The 14,288-nt window shown below is 41.1% G+C and overlaps 1 long non-coding RNA gene across 2 annotated transcripts; it reads left to right on the plus strand.

Annotated features, from left to right (window-relative positions):
- The first annotated feature begins 9,706 nt into the window (after positions 1 to 9,706).
- Positions 9,707 to 14,034, plus strand: LOC109145572. Of its 2 annotated transcripts, none has more exons than XR_002047016.3 (4): positions 9,707 to 9,975; positions 12,300 to 12,401; positions 13,637 to 13,860; positions 13,945 to 14,034. It is a non-coding gene; the product is annotated as an uncharacterized LOC109145572 (long non-coding RNA). The 2 variants fall into 2 exon arrangements; XR_002047017.3 differs by having other exon boundaries at positions 13,948 to 14,027.
- Positions 14,035 to 14,288: the final 254 nt, after the last annotated feature.

Raw genomic sequence — 14,288 nt, forward strand, 5'->3', positions numbered from 1 at the left:
AGACAGAGAGTAATATTTAACATGTTTAGAATTTTGCCCTTATGCAGACTCTTGTGAACCTTCAAGTCAAGCCTCTCCTGTAGTTTTATAATAAAATCTTACTGAAATACTATGCTTTAAGATTCAGTGGACCAGATTTAGGCTTTATTAGGATTAATATTTATGGCAAGTGAAAATACTATTTTATTAGCTCTAACCAGACTTTCTAATCATTTAGTAGCACCTCTAAGCACATTTTCCAGGAAGACAAGCTGCCTTTTTCTTTCCCAATACGATTTTAACTTATATATGCTGTGATATTAGTCTTTAAGCAGGAAGATACAAATGAATGTTAGTCAGGCAATACTGGATCAGACAGATCAGTTCTGATCAATACTGATCAGATTGTATCATATCTAATTTGTTGGCATTGCCTGTCTAAACCAGTGGCTTTCTCTGATGCATCAGTGGACAAGGGAAGAGCTCCAGGCGTTATTTAGCTGCTCCTTTGTTCCTTGCCGTGGTTCTACACACCACCCTTCTCTCTAAACTGGGGAGACACAGATTTGCTGGATGGACTGTTTGAAGGGTAAGGAATCATCAGGGTGGTCACTCCCACATAGTTGCAGTCAACAGTTGATGTCCAAATGGAGATCAGCAGTGAGTGGTGTCCCTCAGGGATCCATACTGGCACAGATACTGTGATGTAGTAGAAATGGGCCCTTTTTTAATCTTTCCATGATGCCAAGAACTTGATTTCAAACAGCTGATTCTTCCAAATTTACAGCTTTTTGTTTCAGCAGGGTTGGAAAGCTACATTTGGATTTGCACTTTCAAGTGAAATAGTGGAAGTGCTTTCTCATTTTCAGAGAAACAGGAAAATAAGCCCTGGATAAAGAATTATTTGCTACATTTAAGACAGATGCATACACAGTAAATAGACATTCCATACAGCGAATTTCCAGACATAGCTGTAACTTCCTGTTTCTTTCCCTAGTTAGAGATGCTTTCATAAAGCTTATCAAACCACCATATTTTTAAATATGCCAGGATTCAACCCCAAGCAAATACTGGCAACTAATGCAAGCAATATCCACTGCATTATCTCTGTGCAGGTAACTTCAGAAATCAATTAAGTGATGAAAACCATAAAAAAAAGATCCTAAGACCAGCTAACAAACTTATTTCCTGAAATACTGAAAAATGGGTACGTAAATATTTTAAAAACAAGCCAACAAACCTAAACAACCTCTTTTGAACTTCTAAGAAAAATATTTGGAGTGCAATGAAGAGGGAATCCCAGCTGTATCTTCGTACCTTCAAGCAGCCAAACACCTCATTTTAGTTTGCTAGCATTATCCCAGAGATCAAAACAAACTCTAAAATAGGTATTTTGGATGAATTTGCATGATGTTATTGTATGACCCAAACTATTTGGAATTTTCATGGTATAGGACTATTGGAAGGAGGGGGATAACCAATCTGAGTGCTCTGAGAACTTGAGGGGGTTTTAATAATTACATTTTAATCATCTTTTTTTTTAAGACATATCTACAGGACCAGCTTTTGTTAATCTGACAGTCTAGTTAACCTAGAAATACATTTTGTTTCCCATGAGAGGGAAAATCCTAATCTCTTTTATAAGCAATAATTATATTCAGAAAGCAGCATAAATCTGTTTAGAGCTGTATGGGTGCTTGTATTTATAATGTTGTGGTTGATCACAGGTTCTACCAAGCTGTGTCCCTGTTGTGTTTACATCATGTCCTCACTAGGTCCCAGGTGCCAAAAAATAAAAGTTTAAAAATTTCTGTGCTTGGAATTTAATCTAATGATCCCTTATCTTGCAAGAGACTCTCTCACCTGATTTAACACGTTAGGTATGCCTCATCTTTGGTTTTGATGAAATTTTTGGACACTTCACTAACTGCTAATGTTTAGGTCAGCTGTTTTCACATTGATTTGTTGCATTGCTATTATCTCATGACTGTCCCTACAATAAAATGTGAAATGGGGCTAGTAGAGGTTATGGATTTTGAAGCAGAAAGCATATTTAGCCTACTTCTGAGAATTTTCATCTCTAGAAAGAATCAAAAGCAGGAGACTACACCCATTTTACCTTCATGAGAAGGTATTGTGACAGTATTAATTCATGAGAAGATAATGTGAAAAACATCAAGTTTCAAGAAAAAATTTTGGATATTAATTAAGGAAAAGAAATAATACCAAAACCTAGAGGCATTCGGGAGGAGTGGACAGGCACTCCTGGTCACAAAAGACTGGCTGTGAATAAGAATGAATTTATAAAAGATATCTTTCCTGGTAAGAGCAAAACTCAGGAGGGAGGTCCAAAAGCTGGTGACTGTTTCAAGGCAGGACCTCTGCATTTCTCTGTTTCATTGTGAAGTTTGCATGGAACCTGGGCACCGTGGTCTATAACTGAATATCAGAAACTTCTGAGCTCATGGTAAAAGAAGACACAATTTCCCCTTTTCTTGCCTGGAGAATGCATCTTTCATAAAGGACAAAGTTTTGAAGGAATTGGATAGATGTGCTTAGTTAGTCTAATTTTGCCATCAATGCTTTTGGTTACCTTGACCATAACCTGATGATTTTCTTGCAGTCTCTTGTTCTATATCAGAGAGCATTATTCTTTAGAGAAATCTTTCTGATGGCCTACTAACGATGATTTTTACCACCACTAGCAAAAATTTTCTTCCAGAGGCAACAAAGAGCCTCGGGACTTGTCTGGGTTTGTGATGGCCTGAGATAGCTCATGCTTGCTGTATCAATTGTCTGGTGTTCACATATCTGCTGCCTTGTGACTTCTTTTAGCATAAGCTCTGTGAGTATGGTAGTGATAAAGACCTGGCAGACCTAGGGAGTTTTTGCTAACAAGCAAAGCTCCTTACATCAGTCAAATCTGGCAGAGGCTATTTGTGCCACTTGCAAACTTTAAATGGGGACTAATGAGAATGAAGAAAACTGTGTCGTAGAAAGGTAAAAAAATTAACTGAAGTGTACTCAAGACTAAGAGACCACCAGAACTTCATACTTCTCTCAGTAAAGGCTTGAGGATTCTGATGATTCAACACAAATTATTCTATCCCACTCTGCTTGAGAAAGAATGAAATTTGATCTTAGGACTCAGACACTGGAAAGCTGAACATAACACCAAGATCAGCTGTACATACTAGGAGGCTTTACTTCCTATATATAAGACTTTGAGTGCAATACAGATTGAGTTTAAAAAAAAAAAGTAAACCTATAAGGAAAGGGAGAAAATGGAAAAAGTATTTTAAGCAATATTTTTTTCTCAGTTGTTTCTGTTAGTGCTCGGCACTGAAAAAATATTCGTGCTTAAACATTTTTAGCAGAACATGCCCACACTTGAACAGGTGAGTCAATGCAAAGCTACTCTTCCCTTTTTATTGAGAGGGAACATATTCCTTCTGAATCATCCTTTGTGACCAGGAGAATAAAACCTACTCTGGTAACATTATCACCAAAGACAAGACCTTCTTTCCAGAATGTGTAAGCCTCTGCTTTAATCTCATCCTTTGAAAAGATACTGACTACATGTGAATTCTTTTTGTCCCATGCCAAGAACTTCTGCTCGCTTCTGACCTGCTTGATATAATCCCAAGTTGTAATGGTGGCATCAGGAAATCAGATGAGCAATGTAGACTGGATAACCCTCTTTGACAATCATTATTAATAGATTCTTCTTCCCCCAAAACAGCTCATTTCCACAGACTGCAGGTTCAACAGGAAATTGTTTCCTTCACTGTTCACAAAAAAAAAAAGAGTCACCAGTCCACTCTTCTGTCTCCCACTGTGGAGTTTGCAATTTTCTTTTCTCCCTTTGTTGTCAAAGACCAAACCTATTGCCTAAACTAGGTGGGTCGCTGCTTGCCTATGGCACACTTCCTCCCTCCCCAGAAAAACTACAGCCCTGCCCCAGGGAACAGCCAGCACCTTCTCACCAGTACTTACCATGCTTGAAGGCTGCTCCTGGAGAATTTCTGTGTTCCCTGTTTTACATCCTTTGGCCAAACGCCTGTGACTTGCTCGCTGTGTAAGACATAAAGCGCTGTGGGGGCTGTTCCGCAGCTGAAGGGTTTGTAAGGTACCTCCTACAATGGCATGTAAGACCCAAAAAGCTAACCTGCTGTGGAGCTGCCTGAAACAGGTTGTAAAATGCTTTATGTGAGTTTTTATCTTGTCCCAGGTACTCAGAGGACCTTGACGTTCTGTAACTTTTACTCTACTCTGCTTTCTTCCTGTATGCCTCATGAAATTTACCTCTCCATCTCCTTGGGTTTCTTCGGGTGTTCTGAGGCATTAATACCCATATCTGTTCTCCCACATGGCATTTCATGGTCCATGTACATAAAAAACCAAATTTGGATTAATGTTGAAGATAAATTTAAAGCATGTCTTGGTTAATTTCGTATGATTTTTCACGTTCAAGACTGAGAATACATATTATATTTTTACCTCACCTAGTGGAAGTTATGCCTGCTCATGGCAGGAGGGTTGGTCTAGGGGCTCTTTAAAGATCAAGCCAAACCTTTCTATTATTATATTAAAGTCTACTTATTAGAATGGAGAAGTACTATTTTCCCATAATGTAAGCAAACTCCCACTGCTTCCAGAAATTTTATAACTTTGATTAAAATTCTTTGGTTCTAAATAATGTAACTGCCATGAGAAAATGCTAATACAGAAATTGAGGAAAATGTGAGCTTCAATGTTAAATCAACTTCCTTTCTTGGTTACCGTAGCAATATAATCTTCCTGTGGGGGAAACTGTCTCATGTTATATCTGTATAATTGCAGGAGTCTTCCTCAATACCAAAGCACACACTGTCTCAGTTTCCTGTAGTATATGGGGAAGGTAAAGAATATTTTCTCAACTGAAGTGTATCTGATTGTCTGGTTGTTTGGAAAGGACTCTGTGTAAGGATTAGGGACTCAGCAGCTCTGCATAAAGCGTGCACTCAGAGTGTTGATTTCAGCAGCATTCATTGTTTCCTAGTTTTGTGAGCAATGCAAGCTCTGACTGTTGAGAAAACAAATCAGCAAGTAGCCTGCTGAGAAGCAGAAGTGTCCTTACCCGGCATTTGCCTGGTGCCCAGAGTTCAGATGTACAACACAAGCTGACTTGTGGCTTGAAGCAAGAAGCAAAAAAGTCTCTTGGATATTGAGGTTTCTGAAAGATACATTACTGTTCAAAGACTCTGAGGAGTCATCAATATGCACTGATGTAGCTTGAAGCACCCGAGTGCTAGGGATGAACCCAGGATCACTTTTATCTTTGCTGGGTTTGTTTGCACAACAAATACATAGTCTCAGCCCAAGGTATCTTCTACCTCCAGGCACAGCTGATCTAGCAACAGATGTCAACTCATATGTGAGAAACCCCTGATGTTCATTTAGTCCAATTTTTATTTGTTTCCCCTTTCCTACTTCCTCTCTCCTATTTCTTTCCCTTCTCTTCAGGTGCATTATTCAGGCTGAGGTTCACCTGTTCTTACTCATTGGCAATGTCTCTAGCACATCCTGAGGCGTTTCATAAAGATCAAGTCATCACAATTACATCATTACTGATATGATACATTTCCAATGTAATTCCAGTCTCACTAAACTGCAAATCATCATGGTTTTGCATCTGTCCATGCTAGCAGTCTGCTATTTACCTCAGTGATCCTGGTTTTATTTAGTTTTATTTACTTCATTTTTTACTAAAGCATGTTTTATTACTTCTAAGTATTAAATTATTCAGGAACAGATTTTTTTCCCTACGTGAGCTATAGCAGCAATGATTTATTGTGCTTGACAACCAGAAATAAATTATCCTGGTTTCGTCTTTTAACCTGCAAGATGTTGCAGAAATATGCCTAAATGTCAAGTCATTTTGGTTGAATGGGAATGGAGTCACCTAGAATAATTTCAGCACCTTAACATTCAGATAGAAAATTACTCAGAGGATATCTCTGCATTATATCTGATTTCTTCTATTTGACAGGCAGTGAGAAATTCTTCAGTGATCACTCAACTTATGCTACTCCTACAGGGGCAGAGCTGAAATGCTCTGTTACTCTTCTACACGAAAGCAAGACATACTAGGTTTTTTTCTGGATTCACGATAATAAATTGTCCTGGTTCCAGCCCAGACCAGCGGGAGGGGGTGTGCCCAGGACATTGTGTTACTCTTTACCTCCTTAGGTCGTTGCCAGGGCAGGTGAAAGGGGACTGTCTCTCTTCCAAGGAGGGAAGCTGTCCACCATTGCTTTCATTTGCCCCACGCCTGGTGAGCATTTCGCACGTAAATCACCCTTTGTGCACCTTTGTTGTTAATATTGTTGCTGTCGCTGCTTGTCTTCTTATCTCATTGCTGTTTCCAGTGAATTCTTCTTAACTGTGATTTTCACCTTTTGTGCCTCCAGTTCTCAACTCCATCCCCAGAGCAGAAAGGAGGAGGATGAAGGTGAGGAACAAGCACATGACACCTGGCTTGGGAGATTCTCACTGGGGGAGTCACTGAACTGGGGAGTACCATTCCTAAACCACAACAGAAATATAAAGGGACAATACTACATCGACTATTTCTTTAAAAATGAATTAATACTGAATGAGTTAATTTGTAGTGTCGGCTTAACATCATCAGCTAAAGGCAATGGAAAAATAGTCCGTCTGAGCTGGTTCCAACAGAAGGCATCTACCTCATCCTTCTCCATTTCTTTTTTGAGGAAGAGCTAGACCTATCTCCATGTACGTAGGAACCCAGAGTACCGAGAATATTTCTCTGCCTGTTTTTAAGCAGTTTTACCCCCCTGGACACCACTAGTATAGCTTCAAACCTTGGAAAAAATTACCAACAGTTAGACAACAACTAGAAAATACAGTGGTGTGAATTAGGTTATAGACTACTATGTAAGATTGTCACAGGGTGAAAAATTTAGAGGTTTTAGGCTTCTCTTTGTAGTAAATAGATAAGAGTAAAAAATATCAAAATGGAGGATTGTTGTTCTTCTTCTTCTACTCCTCCATATTCTGCAGTAAAAGTAGTTTGGAATGATTGGATAGAGAATTCCGCAGTTCCTAGTCGTGTTACTAAATAATTGGTAAGAAAGTGAAAATAATGTACGTTTTTAGTAACTATTGGTTAAAATGTCTTTAAAAGCTGTGTAAATCTTGATGATCAGTCTTTCTCGCTCTCATTCCTACTTTTCCTCCTTCCATGCTGTACCTGGGTCATGCTAGTGGCTCAGTTCCTCTGATAAGACTTAATAAACAACTATCTGGAAGCATTGAAACTACAGAAGACGTCTCGCTTTATCTTTTAAACTCCTTGCAAGGACTTTCAGCAAATTCTCTCCCATCAGGAGAGACTCAATTTATGGCACAATAAAGTGTCACATGTAGACCTATGGACATCCAGCCTCCAAGGGATCTGAGGCCAAGCAGTGCAGAACTCTGAACCAATGATGGGTTGGAGCATATGTGGCCACACAGCACTGTCAGGGCTGCATAAACCGCCTGACCACACAACCAGTTAAACTTGTGCTGTTCTGTGTTTAATGAGGATTTTTCCTGGGATTCAAATTCCTCTCAGTTTTACCTACTGACCTAAAGAAATGTTTCCAGATGTGTATGCAGATGTGTGAACAATAATGTAAAAGAAATGTGAAGTCCCCAAGGACATGATATGTTCTGAATATTAAATCAGAGATTCATGCCCTCAAATTTTGACAGTGAATGTATTTGCTATGGTTCTTACTGTGTAGGTAGGTTGTTAAGTGCCAGATGTTAAAGAATGACTGTAGAGACATAAAATTCACAGATATCTTGAAATTATAGGCTGTAGTTTCCTTTTGAGTGTAATGCTTTATGGGAATAATGTCACCAAAGCATAGCTGATCCATTACAGAAATTTCAGGAACTGAAGATGCTGATTTTAAAGCTATTTTCCCACCAGTTTTGTTAAGATTGTAAATTGTACAGCCACATGGGATTTTTTTATTTCTTTCTTTGCACAAGATTAGGATCAGAATAAATAAGAACTGGAAATCCCAGAAGAAACTACAAATCTTACGAGAATTTTATCCAACCAGCACAAATACTTTGGATAAACAAATACTCAAATACCCTATTTTTTCCTAGCTTTCAGTATACCTTTTCAGATTCTTTTATAAAGATATGCTGAAAAATATTTTGCCATTTTAGACACTTGTTGTTTAATGTTGTGTTCTTAAAATATGTAAGATAAAATCTTGCTCCATGCTATCTTCTTTCTAACAGGTTGAGTTCCCAAATATCTGTACAAATGTAAACTTACACTCTTAAGCATTTTCATACTCTCTGAGCATAGTGAGAATAATCCTCCACAACAGTTCTGTGCCATTAAGTCTGGGTTGACTTTGCTTACAGTTGGCTGGATGTGAAGAAAAAAACATAACCATTGCGGATTTATTTATGTTATGCTATAAATGTCAACAAATTCTGCTTGCAAACACACCTTTATGACTACTTTTAGTCAATGGACTTTAGGGAAATATTCAGACAAAAAAATGTACTTGGGAACAAGCACCTGTAATTCCTTTTGCCAAAAAAATAAATAAATAAATAAATAAATAAACTATCTTCTTCCATCAGTTTATTTGCTTTGTCCCTTCAGCATGTCCATGGGGAATGGATAATTACCAGTGAATCAGTGAATCTATTACTAAAAGGCATAGCACAAACACTGAAAGTAAGTCTGAAGGACTTTCCTTCTCCTCTTTGGTGGTTACCTCCACAGTTACATCCTGCAGTATCCCTAACCTACAAAGGGCTGGCTGTTCTGAATGCCAAATATCACTCCTGGAAGACATAAATCAGGTCCAAACTGTGTGGGTCTGGGAAGAGAAAGCATGGGAATTCAATAAAGGCATTCATTCTAAATATGTAACATGACCTCAAAAGCATTTATCACATAACTCAAGATGCAAGGTTTCAGTGAGAAGGTGTCTGAATTCCTAGCTTTAATGCCAGGGAAGTTGGCTTATAAGAGAGGAGACATTGTCACCTTTTAAACGGGTCATACATCTACTCAATAATCAAAGGGACTTGCCATGATTTTTAGTTTACAAAATTGTATTTCTCAGCTGACTGATTTGTGATATTTTGAGGAAAAGGCTCTATTTCTTTCTCCATTTATATCTACAACAAAGTGATATAGTAATCTCAAATGTAAGTATTTAAAAGGGTATATTGAATCACAGAAGGATGTCATAATTACTTCTGTAGCAAAAGAGAAAGTGAAGGGGGATATTGTCTCCAATATTGAGTCTCTCTAGAAAAAATCTTGTACTTAGTAAATACTCCTCCTGAATAATTCCCTTTACAAAGCCTTTTTGGTTTTTGGTAAGCCTTTTCATCAGGTGACAAAATTTCCTTTCAGTATCTAAAAGACATTGGCTGTGGTGACTTTTCTCCCCTCTCCAAAGCAGCAGTTCAGCAATTCTTTTTTGTTAGCAGCCAAGGCGTAGCAGAAGATAAACAGAAAGCAAGGGACAAGCACGTCTTTTCCAGGATGCAGAAGACTCTGGAGGATAAAGCTTAAAGGAGTCTGTCACAAAGGATGATTTCATTTCAATACCACAGCCCTCTGAGTAGTCCAATGTGCAAGAAAGAGAAGAAACCAGGGAGCCTGCTAATCATTCCTGCTCTCGACCTCTCTGCTGACGCTCTGCGGCAGGGCTCACCAGCACACAGCGCCTGCACTCTCTCGGGCCTCCTTGGCCCTGTGCGAGCAGCGCGCAGCAGCTCGGAGGGAAACCACTGCAGAGAGCTTGTGCCTTTTGCCTTTTCACCTTTCCGAAATGATGCTTTGGCTCCTCCAGCTGAACGCCCAGGACACTCCTCGGCTGAGGCTGAAGCAGCTGCTCCGTCTCGCCTCGTTTCCAGTGGGTCAGGAATTGCCGCGGAGTAACTTCCAGCACGGATCTTGTAAGCGGACTTTGCTGTTCCTTCTGCAGCCTTGTGCCGTGCTGAGGTGACTTCCCCGACGTTCTGGCAGCGGCGCTCCCCCGGGTCCCGGTGAATTCCCGAGGAGCAGCAGCGCCCGGAGGCGCTCGCAGCGCTCCGCGGTACGAGGGGGACGCCGGGCGGTCGGGGCGGGCACACAGCGGCCGCTGCCCGCTCCTTGCAGTCCCTGGCCTGTGCTGAAGGGATGCAAAAGCCTGCTCATCTTCCGCTTACGATGGAAGGCAGCACTCCTTTGCGGAGCTGCTTCACGCGGAAGAATTCTTTAAGCCTTGTAGCGCTCTTGTCAGGAATTTAAAAAGACAATTCCGTTTACCAGCCGCAGAAACAGAGCAAGTCTTACAGGGCGTGTTCAAAGTCCCTCGAAAGTTCTGTGAAATAATTAGGAACAGAACCTCATTTCGGCTACAGCTGGCTTCCTCTTCCTGTGAGTTATACCCTGCTGAATGGTCAGGAATGAAATCATGTCCACCGCTGCTGATGCAGTGTAGCAAAGAAGCATCTCCTGCTCGCACCACATGTGCAGTCTACAGCTGAGAATGCAGACCCAGTAGGGTCTGTGCTGAAATCCGTGTGCAGGGAAGGCCAGCAGCAGTCTGCCAGCACTTGCCTGTTCAGGGGAGCGCCAGGGGTGCAATGGCAGCAGCAGTGTCCCGTGCCTTGGGACTCAGCATTGCTGCAGCACCTGGGAGTGAGTGCCAGCTGGGAATTCTCAGTGTTGGGCTTTGATCCTCGCCGTGAGAGCTGCTTTTTTTTCCCCCCATGTTCATTCCAACGGGCTTTTGCAAACATTTGTCTACATATTGACTTTTAGTGTAGGAGCACTTAAGAGGCTGGCTGTGATTAAGACCCTAAATTTTCAGAGAGCAAGCTTTCATTTTTTTAAGGGAGTAGTGGATAGGATGCCCTGGAAACTGCCCTCAGGGATAATGGAGCTGAGCAGAGCTGGCACCCATTTGAAGACATTTTTCTTAGAGAATAAGTACTCACAATTCCCATTAGTAAGAAGTCAGACAAGGAAGGCAGGAGACCAGCTTGGCAAAGTAAGGATCCCCTTGTATAAATTGAAGAAGGTAATATGCAGGCAACATATGTAATGCAAAAATGTTTTTGAAAGTATGTTACAACAAGAAGGTTATTGAAAATTAATATATGTGATGCAAGAAGGTACTATGCAGACAATATGCAGCAACACACATCATGGGGAAAATACAGAGATACCACATGGGTGTGTGAGGATGGGATCAGTATAGCTGAGGCCCAGTTGAGGCTGAATTTGGAAAAGCATGCGAAAAATAATAATAAGGTCTCCTACAGGTACTTCAGTGGGAAAAGGAAAATGAAAGGAAACCTATCACATCTCCCCTATTCCCCCCCACCCCGATAAGCCAGACAGGACTAGTGACAACAGACAAGGAGAAGGCTGAGGTACTCAACAATTGTCTCAGTTTTTCCTGCCAGTCACTATTCCCACATCTCTCGGGTTATTGGGCTGGTGGACTTAATTCCAACCCATTGTAGCAGGTCAGGTTTAAGACCACCTGAGGAACCAGAGCATGCACAAGGCCATGGCACCCACCCAGATGCATGCCAGGGCCCTGAGAGAACTGGGAGCTGTAGTTGCTGAGGTGCTCCCCCCCCCCCCCCATTATTAGACAAGTCAAGGCAGCCAGCTGAAGTCTCCAAGGGCTGTGTTGTTCTAGCACAGAAGTCATTTGACTCCCATCCTCTGGCTGTTTTTTGTAAATCTTAAAAGCTCTGAGTAAATTTCTGCAGAGGATGTCCAATGCAGTTTCAAAAATGGCATCTTTGTTATTGGTTTTCATACTGATCTTGGATAGTTCCTTTTTTTGCACTCCTATATTTTCTAAACATTTGCAATGATTGAAAAGAAAACTGAAATGAGCCACTATGCTCTTTGCAGTGGTATGAATGTATGGCCAAGACCAATATCTTTTTAACACAAATATATTTTTGCTATGTCTAAGCACACATGCATACCTGTGTTTGGTTTATGTGTCCAGGTTTTGGCAATGGGGGGAGGCAGGGCTGGCCTGTGAGAATAGCCCAGGTGCTGTCCTGTCCCAATCACTTCCAGCTGGCTGCACTTCAGGATGTCCTCCCAGCAGAAAGAAGAGGCTGTGAAAGCAGCCCTTAGAGATGTGACTTTTTGTACTTTTATTTTTAAGTTAATAAAAACCTTCAAGCTGCTTTTTGGGAGGTTTTTTGGTTGGGTTTGTTGTTGTTGTTGGGTTGGTTTGTTTGTTTGTTTTGTTATGGTTTTGTAGAGTTATTGAAGTAAGATTGATTTGAAAACTGAAGAGTCCTCCACTATATTCTCCTGGATTCACCTGAGACTCTTCCTAGGCATCTCCCTGATCCTTTTCACAGTGAGTCCCACATCATTCTCCTGAAGAACCTGTCTGCTCATGGTTTCAATGGGTGCACTGTTTGCTGGGTGAAAAACTGGCTGATGGCCAGGCCCACAGAGTGCTGGGGAATGGAGCTCCTCCAACTGGTCCCAGTATTGGGCCCAGTCCTGTTTAATAACTTTATCAGTGATCTGGACGAGGGGATCGAGTGCACCCTCAGTAAGTTCACAGATGACACCAAGTTGGGTGGGAGTGGTTTTCTCCTCTGGGGGAAAGCAGGCTTGGGGGCTCTCTACAGCTACACAGACCTGGTACATGTCCCTGTGCTTACCCCTTCCTCTGTCCATCCAGCTAAATCTGTAACCTCTACACCAGCAGCCTTTATTCATCATTGTGATTGACAGGGCTGGACATGGAGACAGTCTGTCACTCTGTTAAATGTCAGTCTTGACTGTGGGGCTACTTCTGCGTTATAAATGTGACATTTTTTTAATGCTCCAAAGAGTGTTTCATTGTGTACTGTGCATCATGCAGGTCGGGAAAGAAAACATTCCCCAGGTCAGGAAACAGATATAAAATGAAAGGATATGTAAAGTATTTACTTTTGTGAGCAGTCTTGTGGGGGTTTAACTCTGTGTCCTTCCTTCCCAGCCATTAAATAGCTCACAAAATGTTATCATGGTAGAGCCACTTCTGTAAGGAATTAGATAATCCTGATGGTTTACTTGATTTGGTCCAGGTAGAATCATTTGTCAACTTAACTGTCACTACAAACAGCTTTTGTGCTGATGGTTTTTGGGTGCTTGGGCTTTGGTTTTTTGGAAAGGACTTTGTTAATTGCACAAAACATGTATTTGAATTTATTCTTTCTATGAGTTCACTGATTTTAATTAAATGTTCTCAGTAAAAGGCATTAATAGAAAGTATTATACTAGAACTAAGCTTTCTTACTCATGAAAATTTCAGTTAATGAAATTTTAAGAAAAGAAGTGTACATTATCTACTTTGTCATATTGCTAAACACTGTAAGGAAAACATAATGTGTGACTGAAGTTGCATCTTCTTATCTGGAATGACTAGTAAAAGTATTTAATTTGGTAATAACGTACCAAACCAATATAATTCTGAAACAAGTATCAATGGAAATAAAACATATATATTTTTAAATTACCATAGTTTTACTTTTATTGTTTTCTTAAGGGTTAGCAAAAAAGGACTTTTTTCCATTTTCTTTTCTTTTCGTTTGTGAACAGGTATGAAAAAGAAGACTGTCTCAGCAGTTCCTCAACAGCTTTAAGGAGGAAGACTTCACAACCACTCTTGGCAACCCATGCCAGTGCTCAGTCACCCTCACAATAACAAAGTGTTTCCTGGAGATCACAGGGAACCTCCTGTATTTCAGTTTGTGACCACTTGCTCTGGGCACTGGGCCCACTGGAAAGAGCCCGGCTCCATCTCCTTTGCACCCTCCCTTCAGGTATTTATAGACATTGGTAAGATCACCCTAAGCCTTCTCTTCTCCAGGCTCACCAGTTCCATCTTTCTCCATCTTTCCTCATAGCAGAGTTGCTCCAGTCCCTCCATCCTCATCTTCACGGCCCTTCACTGCATTCTTCTGAGCTGAGGAGCCCTGAACTGGAGCCAGCACCAGAGGTGCTCACCAGCACTGAGCAGAGGAGGAGGGTCTTGGCCTGCTGGCTGCACTCCCAACACAGCTCAGGATACCACTGCCCTTCTTTGCCAGAAGGGTGCATATTTTGGTTTTGTTGAGCTTGGTGCTCCCCAGGACCTCCAAAGCCTTTCCTGACAATCTGCTTGCCAGCCCAGCTGGGTGGCCCCCAGTGGTGCTCTGGTGCCTGCCTGGGAGTGTTCCTCTTCAGAAACAGAACTTTGGGCTTCCCCTTC

The sequence above is a fragment of the Corvus cornix genome, chromosome 8 (genome assembly GCF_000738735.6).
Source record: "Corvus cornix cornix isolate S_Up_H32 chromosome 8, ASM73873v5, whole genome shotgun sequence".
Lineage (NCBI taxonomy): Eukaryota > Metazoa > Chordata > Aves > Passeriformes > Corvidae > Corvus > Corvus cornix.